Source organism: Lycium ferocissimum, chromosome 12 (genome assembly GCF_029784015.1).
Source record: "Lycium ferocissimum isolate CSIRO_LF1 chromosome 12, AGI_CSIRO_Lferr_CH_V1, whole genome shotgun sequence".
NCBI classification, from domain to species: domain Eukaryota; kingdom Viridiplantae; phylum Streptophyta; class Magnoliopsida; order Solanales; family Solanaceae; genus Lycium; species Lycium ferocissimum.
The window spans coordinates 27,490,777-27,505,865 of NC_081353.1; positions in this window are offsets into that span (position 1 = coordinate 27,490,777).

The window sequence follows — 15,089 nt, forward strand, 5'->3', positions numbered from 1 at the left end:
GTGATGATGTTAGGCAAATATCATATCGAGATCTCTCTATCTTTGGAATAAATAGGCCTAATAAGGTCCTTTTTATCTTAAGAAAGCTGCTAGTAGATCTCCTATTATTGATGTTAGAACAGTGGACAAAATCAAAGAAGAAAATAAAAAATAAAAAATCAAGGTATAGGAAATTAATATATTTTTTTACTCCAATAATTAATATAAGTATCCACCACCCCAAAAAAATATAGTTTTTATTTCATGATTTTTATGATTGATTTCATTTGGTTATCATGTTTTACCTTTGCTCAAGAAAATCAAAAAAAATTATGTTGAATTTACTGATGGCAAGAGGAAACAGTTTGATATCTTAATTTTGTTACAGGGTACAAAAGCACAATTACAAAATGGCTCAAGTTATTTGATCAATATGATGCAAATTCTTTATGTAAAGTTCAAATTTAAAATGTAACAATCCAACCTTTAATTTAATGGTATGTTCTTTGCAAATTTAACTGTTTTATGAAATGCTTTGTGTAGGATGATGGTGTGCTATTCAATAAAATGATTGGCCTTCATAGGTAATATAGACCACTCTCTCTCTTTCTAAAAGTCATAAATATATTAACTAAAACGTGAATCTCGTGCGTCGCACATGCATCCCGCGTCAGTTAATAATTTTTTTTTTAAAAATCACATATATATTGTTAAAATATGTGTATAACAAAATTAATTTTTTATCATTGATTTCTTCTAAATATTCTTCTTCATTATATATATATATATATTCCAGAGAACGGATATTTCATTTCATTTCATTTCTTATACTGTATGTTATGTTTTAAAAGCAATGTAGATTGTTATTCCAATTTAAGAGTTCCATGTATACATAGACAGAGATTAGTGTTTTAAAAGGTGTGGGCGTAAGGCGAAGCGTTTTACATATGTCTCGACGAGGCGTAAGGCCGAAGGCTATTTAACTTTGAGTATTTTATAAATTATTAAAATAAACATATAAATAAAAAATAATAGAATTAGTAGGAAAATGTATATATCTAGTATTAACATGATAACATGTGCACGAACCATTAAAAAAAGCTTGAAAAATGAATGACGTAGAGATGCATTACACTAATAACATGACGGTGATGAAATATAATTAGAGTTGTAAAAATGATATGTTCTCTATCCTAATAATTTAACGATAAAAATGATAAAAATACAAAGTTATTCTTTTAAAATCTAAAACTAGATAACAAATTAATTCTCATACAAATAGCCATAATAGAGTCTTCAAACATTATCTAAACTAGAGAGATACCAAAAGGAATTTAAAACTAAAAATTATCTTGAAAAAGATAAATTGAGAATGCTAAAAATCTTGAAGAAAATAAAGCATAAGAAAGGAAAATGCAAACATGGAAGCATAGTAAGAACTAGAGGACAAAACTCGTTACTTTGTAGTTTGCACTCTGCATACAAAGGTCTAAAGTGTATCTGTTACTCTGTAAACCAAAGAGAAAAAATTATGAAATTAGGATAATGAATTAGATTTTTTTTTTTGACTTTTTGAGTTCTTTAGTTTGAAAATTTACTAGTCTGAGTTAACTTTTGGATAGTTGACATTTAAAAAGACATTATTAAGCAATTTTGGCTCAAATTTGGAAAAGTTCTCGGGGCTTTTGCCCAAAATGAATGCCCAGAATGTTGGGGCTTACCCCTAGGTCAATGCCTGTCCCGCTAGTATGCCTCAGAGCATTCTTGGTACGCCTCGTTCCGGAATTCACCCCGAAAACGCCTTTTAAAACACTGATATAGATCTTGATTATTTCCAATGAAGTTCTATGTTTTTATTAAATTTTTGTCTGCTCTCACTAACGTATGTCCCGCCAATTTAATTGTCCTTAAGTTTATGGATGTATGTCATTAAGTCGAGGTGTGAATAGACTTTTTTCTTTCTTTTTGATACAAATGTCAGTAGTCTTTTATTGTCTTGTGATTTACTCAAAGTTAGGGGGGACCAGCCAGTAATGGATCCAAGTTATTTGGGAGCTTTTATTATATAGTCAAATTTTGATTTTTAATCCTAATTTCACATCTCATTTTTAAAATCTGGGTTTGAATTTAGGATATGGCATCTTTGAGGAATCTAGATAAGTTCATTTTACTCTTTTCTTTAAACACAATTCAACTCCAAGAAAATTTAAACAAAACAAAAGACAGAGTGCAATTGTCTCTGTAAAAACTGTCTCATTACTCAACATTCTCTAAAATTTAAAAAATATTTCAAATGGACAATTGGAGAAAAACCAGAGACGGATTCACATATTTGAAATTTATGAATTTTTACTGCGATTTCAAATTAATATACAATAATAACTGAATTCACATTAAATATTTATTAACATTTATGAGTTTCTTATTATGTATACATGATATGAACAAGGGCTACAGGGTTTCGCAAATCGCACTCTACATCCGCCACTGAGGAAAACAATAAACAAACAAAGTCAACTTTTCTCTTTTAATTGGTTTTGGTGTTTGGTTAGCAGAAAATGACTTATTTTTTGAAAACATTAAATATTTTCCTTCAAACCAAACGCAATGATATCGCAATTTTGCTTAAATTATTCCAGAAGCAATGCGTATAAAATAGCAGTCTCTAATAGAAACAATAGAAAAGGAAAATGAAAAAGGAAGAGAAGTCTAGCAAGTGCGATAGTCATTTCTTCTCATTGCATCCAGGAGAGAAAAAGTGTTTTTGTTCATTGATTTTGAATACTTACATAAAATTGTCATTTAGTTTTTGGAGGTGGATACTACTCTTAGTTCTAACCTCACAACCTAATTGAATTAAAGAAATTAGACACTTTATTTAGTTTTCCAGGTAATAAAAACATAATGTTGGCTACTTCTATAAACTAATGACTTATAATAGAGATACAAATTAGGGATATCTCATATTTACAATATATTTCTGCATTTTTCTTAATCCCTTAGCTAAGCCATTACCATTATAAACTTCTCTTGATATTTGAAATAGAAAATAGGTCCAACAATTTGTCTTGTATAAGTAATAAAATATGGGGTTTTTAGAAGCAATTCATTGGAAATGTTTATGTTGTTACGATGTTAGAATGTTAAGCAATGTAAACGGACAAGTACATAGATAGCTGCTTGGAGAAACAATATTTAAGACAGTAGCTTAAAATTATAAAATATTTAATATTTAACCAACTCAGAATCAACTTCAATTTGCGTTAATTAGTGAAGTTGAAAAGTTTCGAGTCTGAAGTTTCAAACTTCAAACATACGCCAAATCCCAACTTCAGATATATAATATATGTCTGATTTTGAACTTCATTTTGAATAAAATCCAACTTCAGAGACGAAATTAATTTCAAATTTGAATATTTGAAGTTAGTACGTATTAGCCTAGGTATGAAATTGCATAGACATTGAAACTTGACATTACTATTCCGTCTGCATGAACTTTATAAAAATCTGATTTTTAAATGCAAGTGCAATCTGTTATTTAGAGGAAAACAAATAAAGATCAGTGCCATTTTACACTTCCACAAACAAAAATTAATACGACTAACGAATTAAAAGGCAAGCTTTTCGTTTCATTATTTTGACGATATGAAAATGTAATGCACTTTGATATTATCCATAATAAATGCAATCAACGAAGAAAACATGCAGCGTAACATACTTTGATATCGAAGTTTAAACATCAACACTTTGTTCAAAAGCGATGAATATATACTTTAAAGGAAAAACTCAGTGTTTCACTCAATGCAATATAATTTATTCGAATTACAAAATTTCTTGAGAATATGTGGTGATATTCAGCTGGTCCTAGAACAATTGAAGTTTTCAGCCAACAGTGGAAGGTGAAGGCAAGGCATTTGTATACAGTTTACTAAAATTGGATACAAATTAATATTTTGATTTTTTTTTTTTTGGATATAACTTAAATAAAACATACAAAATGGCTACCTGGTGCAAATCCTACCAATGTAAAGATGGATAATTGGCCCATGACATACTTTTGTTTGTTTCTAGCGAGATTGGGCTTTTAGTGTTGAAAGAGCCCAGACCAATTCAATTAATTTTCGACGAGCCAATTTGAAGGTGCCTTGATATATAGTCGAAAGGGGAAAAAAGTGTTGTCAAATTATATTAGTCGTGCAAAAATATCAGAATAATTTAAAAAGAAAATATCACTAGTTTTATGCATTAGTTTTATTCCACCGGATGTTTTATGATACTCCATCTGTCTCGATTTATGTGATGCATTTTGACTAATTATGAAGTTTAAGATAGAAAAGAAACTTTTGGAACTTATGAGCTAAAATAAACTATAGATATTTGTATGACTATAAGTCATATTATGAAAGGTAAAATGAGAAGTTTAAAGTTAAATTATTTAGAAATATATAAACTATAAAGTGTGGAATAGACTTAAAAAAAGTGCATCATCACATAAATTAGGACAAAAGAAGTATTGACTTATACTTGAAGTACAGATATATTTACCTGTCGTTACCTTTTAAATCGATCTCTTTGCACCATTTTCCAACATGAAAATAAAAATAAAATGATAATAAATGTCTCTTTTTCAAACCCCTTTGCACCATTTTCCCACATGGCAATTTGACATGAAATCTTGTTCAAGAAAAGCAATAGAGGAGAAGGCCATACATGAAAGATTAAGAGCAATATCAAGTTAGCCAGGATAACTTGCCTACAACCAAATGAAAAGGATCATTAATTACTATTTTGAAGTGTCAAATATAATGGAGTAGGCAAGTCATCCTTGGCTACTAAACAATACTCTTAATATCATGTAAGACCTCTACTCAATTTATGTGATGTGTACTTATAAGCTGGTCTCAATGCCTCTATATATAGCTTCAAAAGTTGAAAATAATTGTGATGATCATTAATTATCTTCTATTATCTTTTATCTTCCCATATTTTGTTCTTCCTATATATTTGACATTCTACCTGTTTTGGAATAATATATTCTCTTCCTGATTTTGGATGAGAATTCTGTTATATATTTGATACACATTCTAGCAAGTTCTGCATTATACTAGCTACAGTAGCTAGGCCAATTACATTATCTCAATTCTCAGCCTCACGCTTTGCGAATGATTTATTGCTCAGAAGAAATTCACAAGGTGCAATAGATAAGTTATATAGAATCTTTTCACTAAGGGTGGGTTCGGTACGAAGGGAAATGTTTTTCATGGAAAATGATTTCTTAAAAAATATTTTTCAGGAAAATAAGTGGGTTTTTTACTTACTTTTTTGTATTCGATAAGTAAGCAAAAAATATTATCCTAAAGGCATGTATATAATCTAGACAAATACTATGAGGTGGGGTAGAGGTGGGGGAGGGTAGTGGGGGGTACGTAGGGGTGGGGATGAAGATGAGGCGAGTTCGACGGAAGGGAGGAGACAATCAAAATTAATGCGGAATGTTACTTGTGGGACTTGTTTTCCTACTTCCATTAGAAAAGTCATTTTTCTCATTTTTTTAAGGAACTTGTTTTCTAAAAGAAAATATTTTTCAAAATTTTTGACCAACCTCAGATGAGGAAAATAGAAAATATTTTCCTCCATACCAAACATGTACTAAGGGTAAAATGAAAAACTGAAGTTATATTTTTTAAAATACATATATGTGTCATTTTCCTTACCGGGCTAATCAGAATATAGTATCACATAGAAACGGAGAAGTATATATCCAGGCATATATACACATTGACAACTTTCACATATTTGAGGAAATAGTGTCTATATATCTTTTAGTTTGTCCAATAATTGACATGCATGAAATTCTACGACTCAAAATAGTGAACCATATGACTAAAGTTGGAATATGACTTTCGGTAGAGCATATGCCTAAGGAGTCTCGTGTCAAACCCTTTTAACGCGAGACTTTGGAGAATAAAATCCATTTGATACCCCACTTAAAAATAATGTCAATCATAATTCAAAATGGATCGGATTTTGAGCTTTATAAGAATATATAATCAAAATTGGATTTCCTGTATGTCACTTTCTATGTTTTAAGAAAAGCTATGTATTGTTTGATATTGCGAATGGAGAAAGCGAGATAGCCTTTCAGACATAGAAAGGTCAAATTCAAGAGAAGATGTTTAGGCTATGATCTAAGACCAAAAAGTTATTATCTTTAGATACTTTTACTTTATGATAATTACAATGTTAATGCATCTTATCCCGAACGATAGCATATCTATAACTTTTTTTTATCTCTTCCTAGGAGCTCCCACCTTTTTTGCTTCCTTGAAGATTCGAACCTGTAGCCTTAAGGTTGGAGGTGGATGATGCTTACCATCTGAGCAACCCCCTCTCTATCAGAAACATGTAACTTATTAGGTTGAGTGTTGAAGGATTAAATGATAGTAATTGAGAGTAGGCTGATCATGAGATGCTTCTAATCTTGCGTAAATTTGATACTTGTACTTTAATTGTAGTTGTATGATTTTACTATATCTTGAGGTAATTCATGTATCGTCATTGAACTTTACTATTGTAGCAGTAAAGTCATTAAATTGTTTTTTTGGTCTCAATTAAGTAACTGAACTTTATCGATCATAACAGTAAAACCACAAAACTATGATTGTTACTATCTAAGGTAATTTCATGTATTGTCACTGGGCTTTACCATTGTGACATTTAACGTAAGAGATGCCTTGTTGACAACTGAATTCATTCAGAAGTGTTAGTTTAGTGCACCACTTAGACACTAGAAGGAGGATGAATTGTAATCAGCGTACATCCAGACGTATCAGAAGGTTGAAGATAAAGAACATGATTGGTATCGATTTCCGCCATTGTTGTTATTTTGAGCTTTGTAACCTAGAAATTGTTTGAATTATTTCGAGTTCGATTACAATTACCAGGAACTTTATATTTTTGAGCTTCGTACCCTAGATATTGTTCGAATTGTTACGATTTCGATTGCAATTACCAGGAACTTGAGAATCTACTCCTCAGTGAGCTAGCTTGATCGTTAACTGCTCTAATACCATATTAGAATATCAATTGCACCATTTTTGTGCAATCGAGAAGAATGAAGATAGAAGCATTTAGAGGAGAAAGATATTTTGGAACGGAAAGCTCACTCTTCTCATTCATAGAAGCAGTATATATACACAGCTTAACCGACTAGCTTAGTTAAATACATAGGTGGACCCCACTGTACCTAACTAAGCACTAACACTAACCAGTTGTAGCCGCCTGTCACTAACTAGCTAACTACACTTCAGCTAACTACACACTAATATTCCAATATAAGCGAATAAGGTTACAACTCAAAAGACTTAGTAAAAGAACTAGATAAACTAAAGAACTGAAATCAGCTTCAACTGCTTTACTACCAAAAAAAAGGAATTAGCGATGGACAAATTATGTATCTGAACAACAAAATCCGTCGCTAATCCTATTTATCGACGGATTAGCAACAAAATGTTAAATTTTTTTGTTAGTTACGAGCAATTTAGTGAAGGATTAACGATGAAGTTCGTAGCGAATTTCAATTTCGTTTGTAGACTGTAGTGCTTGAATTACTTGATTCTCCAGTTTACCTATGTCTTGCTCACAAAAATTGCTTCTTGCTTTATGCTTGCACAATGCTCTCAATGCAGGTGCGTGAACCTGCAAGAAGACATATATTCTCAAACAGTATATAAGTACACGGTTAGCAACATAGGTTAGGGAAACATAGAAGAAAAATGAGATCTCCTAAACCTAGAGGACACTTTTCATAAATCTAGAGCTTTATGTCTTCAAGAGGGAGAGAAGAATACCTCTTTTTTCCACATAAAAACAATCCAGAGACGCAAATGTAATAGCATTAAAGGATTTCGCTTGGTCAATGGGAATTGGGTATCAGAAGTCAGAACAAGGTGATATTATTAGAGAAGTATAATTTTTTATGCAAATTTATTCACTACCTCTAGACCAGCAAATCTTGATCCTATTTTGAATCTAATTCCTCCATTGGTCGATGATTCAATAAACGGAAGTTTAATTAGCGAGGTGCTTGACGAGGAAGTGAAAAAAGTAGTTTTTGACATGAATCCCCTAAAAGCTCCGGGAATAGATGGTATGACACCCTTATTTTTTTAAAATTATTGGAATGTCCTATCCGCTAATATTATTGCTGCCGTCAGAAGCTTTTTTCGTTCAGGATATCTTTTACCCGCATGGAATCAGACTCTTTTTATTTTAATACCAAGAGTCAAGAATCCTAGTCTTATTAGTCAGTTTAGACCTATTAGTCTACGCTCTACGGTGTATAAGATCATTACAAAGATTATTGTAGCACAGATGAAGAAGTTTTTGCCTAATATTATATCTCCTAATCAATCTGCTTTTGTAGGTAGTAGGCAAATTGTTGATAACATCGTCTTAGCACATGAATGTATTCATATGTTAAAAGACAAGAGGAGAGGGAATAATAAATATATGGTGTAACACCTCATACCTTAAAACTAACCTATGTTCATGATTCAGGACTTAAAAAACCAGACGGGGAGTGTTAGAATTGAATTCGTTTCAGTCAGTGAAGTCCAAGTTTTACGCCCAAGTTATACGGTCTGTATAACTTTTACGGACCGTAATTCCGCTATTATAAATAAATACAGACCGTATTTTAGTCCGCATCGATGCATGGAAAATCTCATGTTTCTGGAAATTGACATGTGAAATACGATCACTTTTTACGGACCGTAATTCCTATCCGTAAATCTTGTGGAAAATTCGAAAAAAGTGTTACCAATTTACGGCCACTTTTTACGGACCGTAAATAGTGACCGTAAATCATCCCGACGTCTGAATAGTATAAATTCATGGGTTCAGTCTTTTATTCAGTTTTTCATACTTTCAAGCTCTAGCACGAAGGTTCTCTCCTCCCACCATTAAAATACACCAAGGTAAGCCTATTCCAAGCCTTTCAAGTGAAATCTAACATGTATCCATGCTCTCTAAATAGAAAATCATTTTTCCTAACCTAGGGTTTTCAAGAAAAAACATCTAAGGGATTCAAGATTAAGGCTTTTGGATTTCTCTCCAAGTTCAGACCATTGTTCAAGTTTTGGAGCGTTACAGGTATGTAGGATTTCTATCTACATGTGGGAACATCATCGTTCTTCCCCACACCATGTTCTTCCATGATTGTACGAACGTTCAATAAAACTAGGGTTCTAGACATGTTCATGATAACCCTTAGTACATGTATCATGATATACCATGTTTGCATTAATAGTTCATTATTGTGTTCTTAATATTCCCTTTTGGTTATTGAGAATCTGTCCGTAATCCATGAAAACCCATACGTTTCATTCCATGGGTCCTTCAATACAAGTTATTAACTATTATAATCAATCCCATGAAAATCCTACGTGCTTTCATTTTTCAGACAAGTTATATAATATTATTATCCATGTTCATGTTAAATCACACTTATATACCATGTTACAAGTCATGTTTATATAACTCATGGGCTTCTAAGACAACTATATCCATGTTCACATTTTGAGAGTTGCACAGATTACCAAAAAGGTTTAATACCTGAAACTACATATGCAAGCGTAGGATAAGGATCGCTCCGCTCAGTTAGGACGATTCCTTCATGTTTCCCCATTGAGGGATATTGGATCTATTCATGTCATATTCATGTCTCGTACCCTGGCAAGGTATGAGATGGCTTAGCTGATCGGGTAGAGATCAGACGCCACGTGCTTACGCAGTGGTTGCATGTCGGTTATACTAATGCACTCCCCTATATATATATATATATATATATATATATTCATGTCAGATATACTTATGTTCATCCTTAGCTTGCAGTTTCAGTTCTGTTATTTCAAGTGCCATGCTTATTTCATTCAGTTGCTTTACATACCAGTACAATTCAAGTGTATAGACGTCCCTTTTTATTGCCTAGGGGCCTGCATTTCACGATGCAGATTTACAGGATGATGGATTAGCTCGCTATGACTTGCTCATATCAGCTATTGGTAAGCCCCAGTCTATTCGAGGTGTTATCTTTACTTTGCTTTCAAGTTTGCTATGCAGTTAAGGTATGCCGGGGGCCTTGTCCCGATAAACAGTTTAGCAGTCAGACTCATGTCAGATGTTTCATGGACTAGATCAGTTATGTCATGTAAGATGTTTAAAGTCGTATAGCCAGTATTGGCTCAGCATATATTATGTTCTCAGGCTATTTCCGTATCATGATATAAACAGTATTTTTAGTGTTACGATGATGTCACATGCTTTATTCAAACTATCCATGTTTTAAAGTGTATTCCGCATCAGTTCATACGCCATGTTGATTCAGCAAGTCATGTGGTTGCTTGGTCACATGCAGCAAGGCATCGATTGTTGTATTACGCCCAGGCCATGGTTCGGGGCGTGACAAAGCTTGGTATCAGAGCCTAGGTTCCAGTGTCTTAGGGTGTCTATGAAACCTTGTCCAGTGGGGTCACTCTTATGTGTGCGCGCGCGCCACACATATAAATAGTTGACCACCAAGACATATAGGATTGTCTCACTTCTTTGATACTCTAGATCGTGCAGTTAGAGCAATGCTTTCAGGAATTCTTCTAACTCGTGCGTGTTACGTATTTCAGACAATGCCTATGAAAAGAAAATACACCAAGAGGACATCAACAATTAGCCAAAGGGCTACTGCTGAGGACTGTAACCTCTGAAAGTTCACACCGAGGCTCAGGGGCTTGCATAAGATGCAATGCCCCCGACTGTACCCCCAGCTATAGAAAGGACTGCGGAGGTCCGTCCCACAGTTACTCCGTAGCCCAGTGCTGCAAACATGAATATCGGGGGAGCTATCCAGCCGCTCACCCAGATTGTTGATAACCAAGCTCAACGTTAGGAAATGACTCCTAGCACAGGTGCTAGTGGGAGGGGAGGGGGGGGGGGGGTCAACGGCTCTAGGACCAAGGAATTCCTGAATATGAAGCCTCCAGTGTTCACATAATCTATTAAGGTGGAGGTGTCACGCCCCGAACCATGGCCTGGGCGAAACACGGCACTCGGTGTCTTACTGCATGTGACCGAGCGAACCACATGGCTTGCTGAATTATCATGAGGTATACATGAGCGAAAATATAGCATGAACGTGATGAGCTTTCATAAACATGAGATGTCATAATAATTTAATGAAAATACTTGTTTAAATCACAAATGCGAAAATAACATGAGTTGAGCCAAAGATGACTAAACACCTTGCATGTATAACATAACTAAGCTGACTAGTCTATGAAACCTCTAATCGTGAATCCTGACTGGAAAACATACTTGCTGGGACAAGGCCCCCAGCATACCTTTAGATGCAAAACTAATTTAAGAATGACAATGTCTAACCCCGAGTGAGATGGGGCTCACCAATGAGCGGGTATGTGTAGATCCTAATGAGCAGAGGCGTCGTCCTGTAAATCCATACCTACATTGTGAAATGCAGGCCCCCCGGCAATAAAAGGGGACGTCTGCACATTGAATGTACTAGTATGTAAAGCAACTGAAAGAAATAACATGGGACAAGGAATAACATGATAGGAACTGAAACTGAAAACCGGACATGAACATGAGCATGAGCATGAGCATGAATACATATATATATATATATATATATAACATACGTGAAATATGATAAGTAGGGAGAGCATTTCATAAACCGACCATGTGATATCACCACGTGGGTACGTGGAGTCTGGTACCTCGCCGGACCAGCAGAGCCCCCATACCTTGCCGGGGTATGAGGTGGTAACGTGCTGATGGATCCGTTCGGTGTAAAATTAAGGTATCATCCTAACGAGCGGAGCGATCCTTGTCCTACGGTGGCTACGTAGTTTCGGGCTATACGAGCCTTCTCGGTAATCGTGCAACTCCCAAAAACATGAACATAATATAGTTGGCTAAGAAGCCCATGATTTTCGTGAATTAACTTGTACTTGTCTTGTAATCATGATTTCACGAAATAACTTGTAAACATGGTTTCATGAAATAACTTGTAAACATGGTTTCATGAAATAACTTGTATTTAGCATGTATGTATCTTGAGTCATGGTATAAACGTAGTTATAAAATACAATTGCATGAAATCTTGTAGACATGTAGGATATTCATGAAATAAGCATTTTTATTCAAAAACATGCATGCAAGAACCCATGGAATACAAGATATGGGTTTTCATGGATTACGGACGGATTCTCAATAATCATAAAGAAATATTAAGAACTCAATGATGGAATTATAACAATTCATACATAATATAATCATGGACATGGACCTAGGGTTATCATGAGCATGGTATAGAAACCCTAGTTTTAGTAGAGAATCATAATTTATGGATTATGAGGCGTGGGAAGAAACAATGATGTTCCCACACGTAGATAGTAACTCTACATACCTTAGTCGCTCCAAAACTTGAATTAAAGACTTGAGCTTTGAAGAAGATTTCCAAAATCTTGAATTCTTGAACCTTGAGATGGTTTTCTTGAAAACCCTAGTTTTAAGAATGATGATTTCTTGTTTAGATCATTAGAGTATACGTTAGAATTGAGTTGGAATAATTAGAGTAGGCTTACCTTGGTATTCTTGATGATGGGAGAGGGTAGGAGGTCGTTCTAGGGCTTGAAGGAATGAAAAATAATGATTTGAACTGATATGGACGAATATATACTGTTCTGGGAAATTGCAGTTTACGTCTAGCACAGTACTGGCCGTATTTTGAAATACTGGCCGTATTTTGAAATACGGTCCGTATTCCGAAAGGACTGCATTGTGTCTCTTCGGTAAAATGGCCGTAACTCTTTGCACAGATGTCCGTTTGATCCCCATAATATACCGTTGGAAAGGTATTTCAAAGCTCTACAACTTTCATCAAGGAAGTTTTCCCAAATTCCAAATACGTTTTGAAATACGGGCAGTATTTTGAAATACGGTCCGTATTTCACAATGTAACATCCAAGTGTCAAATTCCAGAATGCTCAGAAATCCTTGATACCAGTTTACGTTTTGAAATACGGGCCATATACTGAAATACGGTCCGTATTTAACAACGTAACGTCCAAATGCCAAATTCCAGAATGTTCAGAAATCCTTGGTAACGGTTTACGACTTGATTTACAACCCGTAAACTGAAATACGGTCACTGTTCATGGGCGTAAACCCCCATCTTACAACTGAACACGGAAATTTCAATTCTCACATCCTTTATCTGATTTTCTAAGTCTAGGATCATGGTCAAAGCTTAGGTCAAAGATACGAGGTGTTACAATATCTCCCCCTTAGGATCATTCGTCCTCGAATGATGGGTCATGGTTAAGAATATGGCTGGGCATGGCTTGAATACACGAATGTGAAGAAAACATGACATAAAACATGAGACATGAAATGATGTGATTACATGAAAACATGGATACTGAAGCATGAGACATGAAACATGAGCGTTGGATACATGACATGAGCGTGAAACATGAGACATAACATGACATGGGTTATGGAAAGTTACCTTGAGAGTTCTCTGCTTGCTGTTCAAACAAAAATGGGTACTTGGATTTCATATCCTCCTCGGCTTCCCATGTAGCTTCCTCAACCTTCTGACTCCTCCACGGGACTTTCACTGAGGCTACTTCCTTAGTTCTCAACTTACGAACTCGACGGTCAAGAATGGCTACAGGGATCTCCTCATAAGTCAAACCATCCTTAATTATTATAGAATCGAACGGGAACAACCAACGACGGGTCCCCACACACTTTCTCAACATGGACACACGAAACACGGGATGCACGGCACCAAATCTTGTGGCAACTCAAGTTCATAGGCTACTAGACCGACCTTTCGCGAGTGCGCAAGGTCCAATATATCTAGACCGAGCTTCCCTTTCTTGCCAAATCTCATAACACCCTTCATGGGTGAGACTTTAAGGAACACCCAATCATCGACGAAAATTCTAAGTCCCTTCGCCTCACATACGTGTGAGACTTCGGCGACTCGAGCCGTCTTCAAACGCTCTTGTATTAACTTGACTTTCTCCATAGCTTTGATAAACCAAATCTGGTCCTAACAACTCTGCTTCACCAACTTCGAACCAACCAATTGGTGATCTACACCTTCGCCCATACAGAGCTTCAAACGGTGCCATCCCAATGCTAGCATGATAACTGTTATTATAGGAAAACTCGATGAGAGGCAAGTGATCATCCCAATTACCTTTGAAATCCAAGACGCATGCTCTCAACATATCCTCCAGAGTCTGAATAGTACGCTCTGCACGGCCATCTGTCCGCGGATGAAAAGCTATGCGAGGTTCACCTTGGTACCCAATCCTTTCGAAAGGATTTCCGAAGTTCGCCGTGAACTAGCACCACGATCGAAATAATGGACACTGGGGTTGCATGCAATCTGACAATTTCATTAACATACAGCTGCTTGGCATAATCTTCTGCTGAATCTGTGGTCTTGACTGGTAAAAAGTGCGCTGACTTAGTAAGCCTGTCAACGATCACCCAAATAGAGTCATGTCTTCTGGTTGAACGAGGTAGACCTAATACAAAGTCCATATTGATCATTTCCCATTTCCAGACAGGAATATTAATATTCTGAGCCAAGCCACCAGGCCTCTGGTGTTCGGCTTTCACTTGCTGACAATTCGGACACTTAGCTACAAAATTTGCCACATTCTTCTTCATATCGTTCCACCAATAAATCTCCTTAAGATCATGATACATCTTAGTGGAACCTGGGTGAATGGAATACCTGGAATTGTGAGCTTCTGACATGATTCGCTCTCTGAGCCTATCTACATCTAGAACACACAATCTACCTCGGTACCTCAAGATACCATCATCTCCCCCTTGTTCGAAAGCTGTCGTCTTATGCTTGTGAATCCCCTCTTTCAGCTGCAACAAGTAGGGATCATTAAACCGTTTCTCCTTGACTTCAACGACTAAAGAGGAAAGAGCCCTATTCTGAACAACCACACCTCCATCCTCAGAGTCCAAAAGTCGAACTCCAAGATTGGCCAAACGGTGAGCTT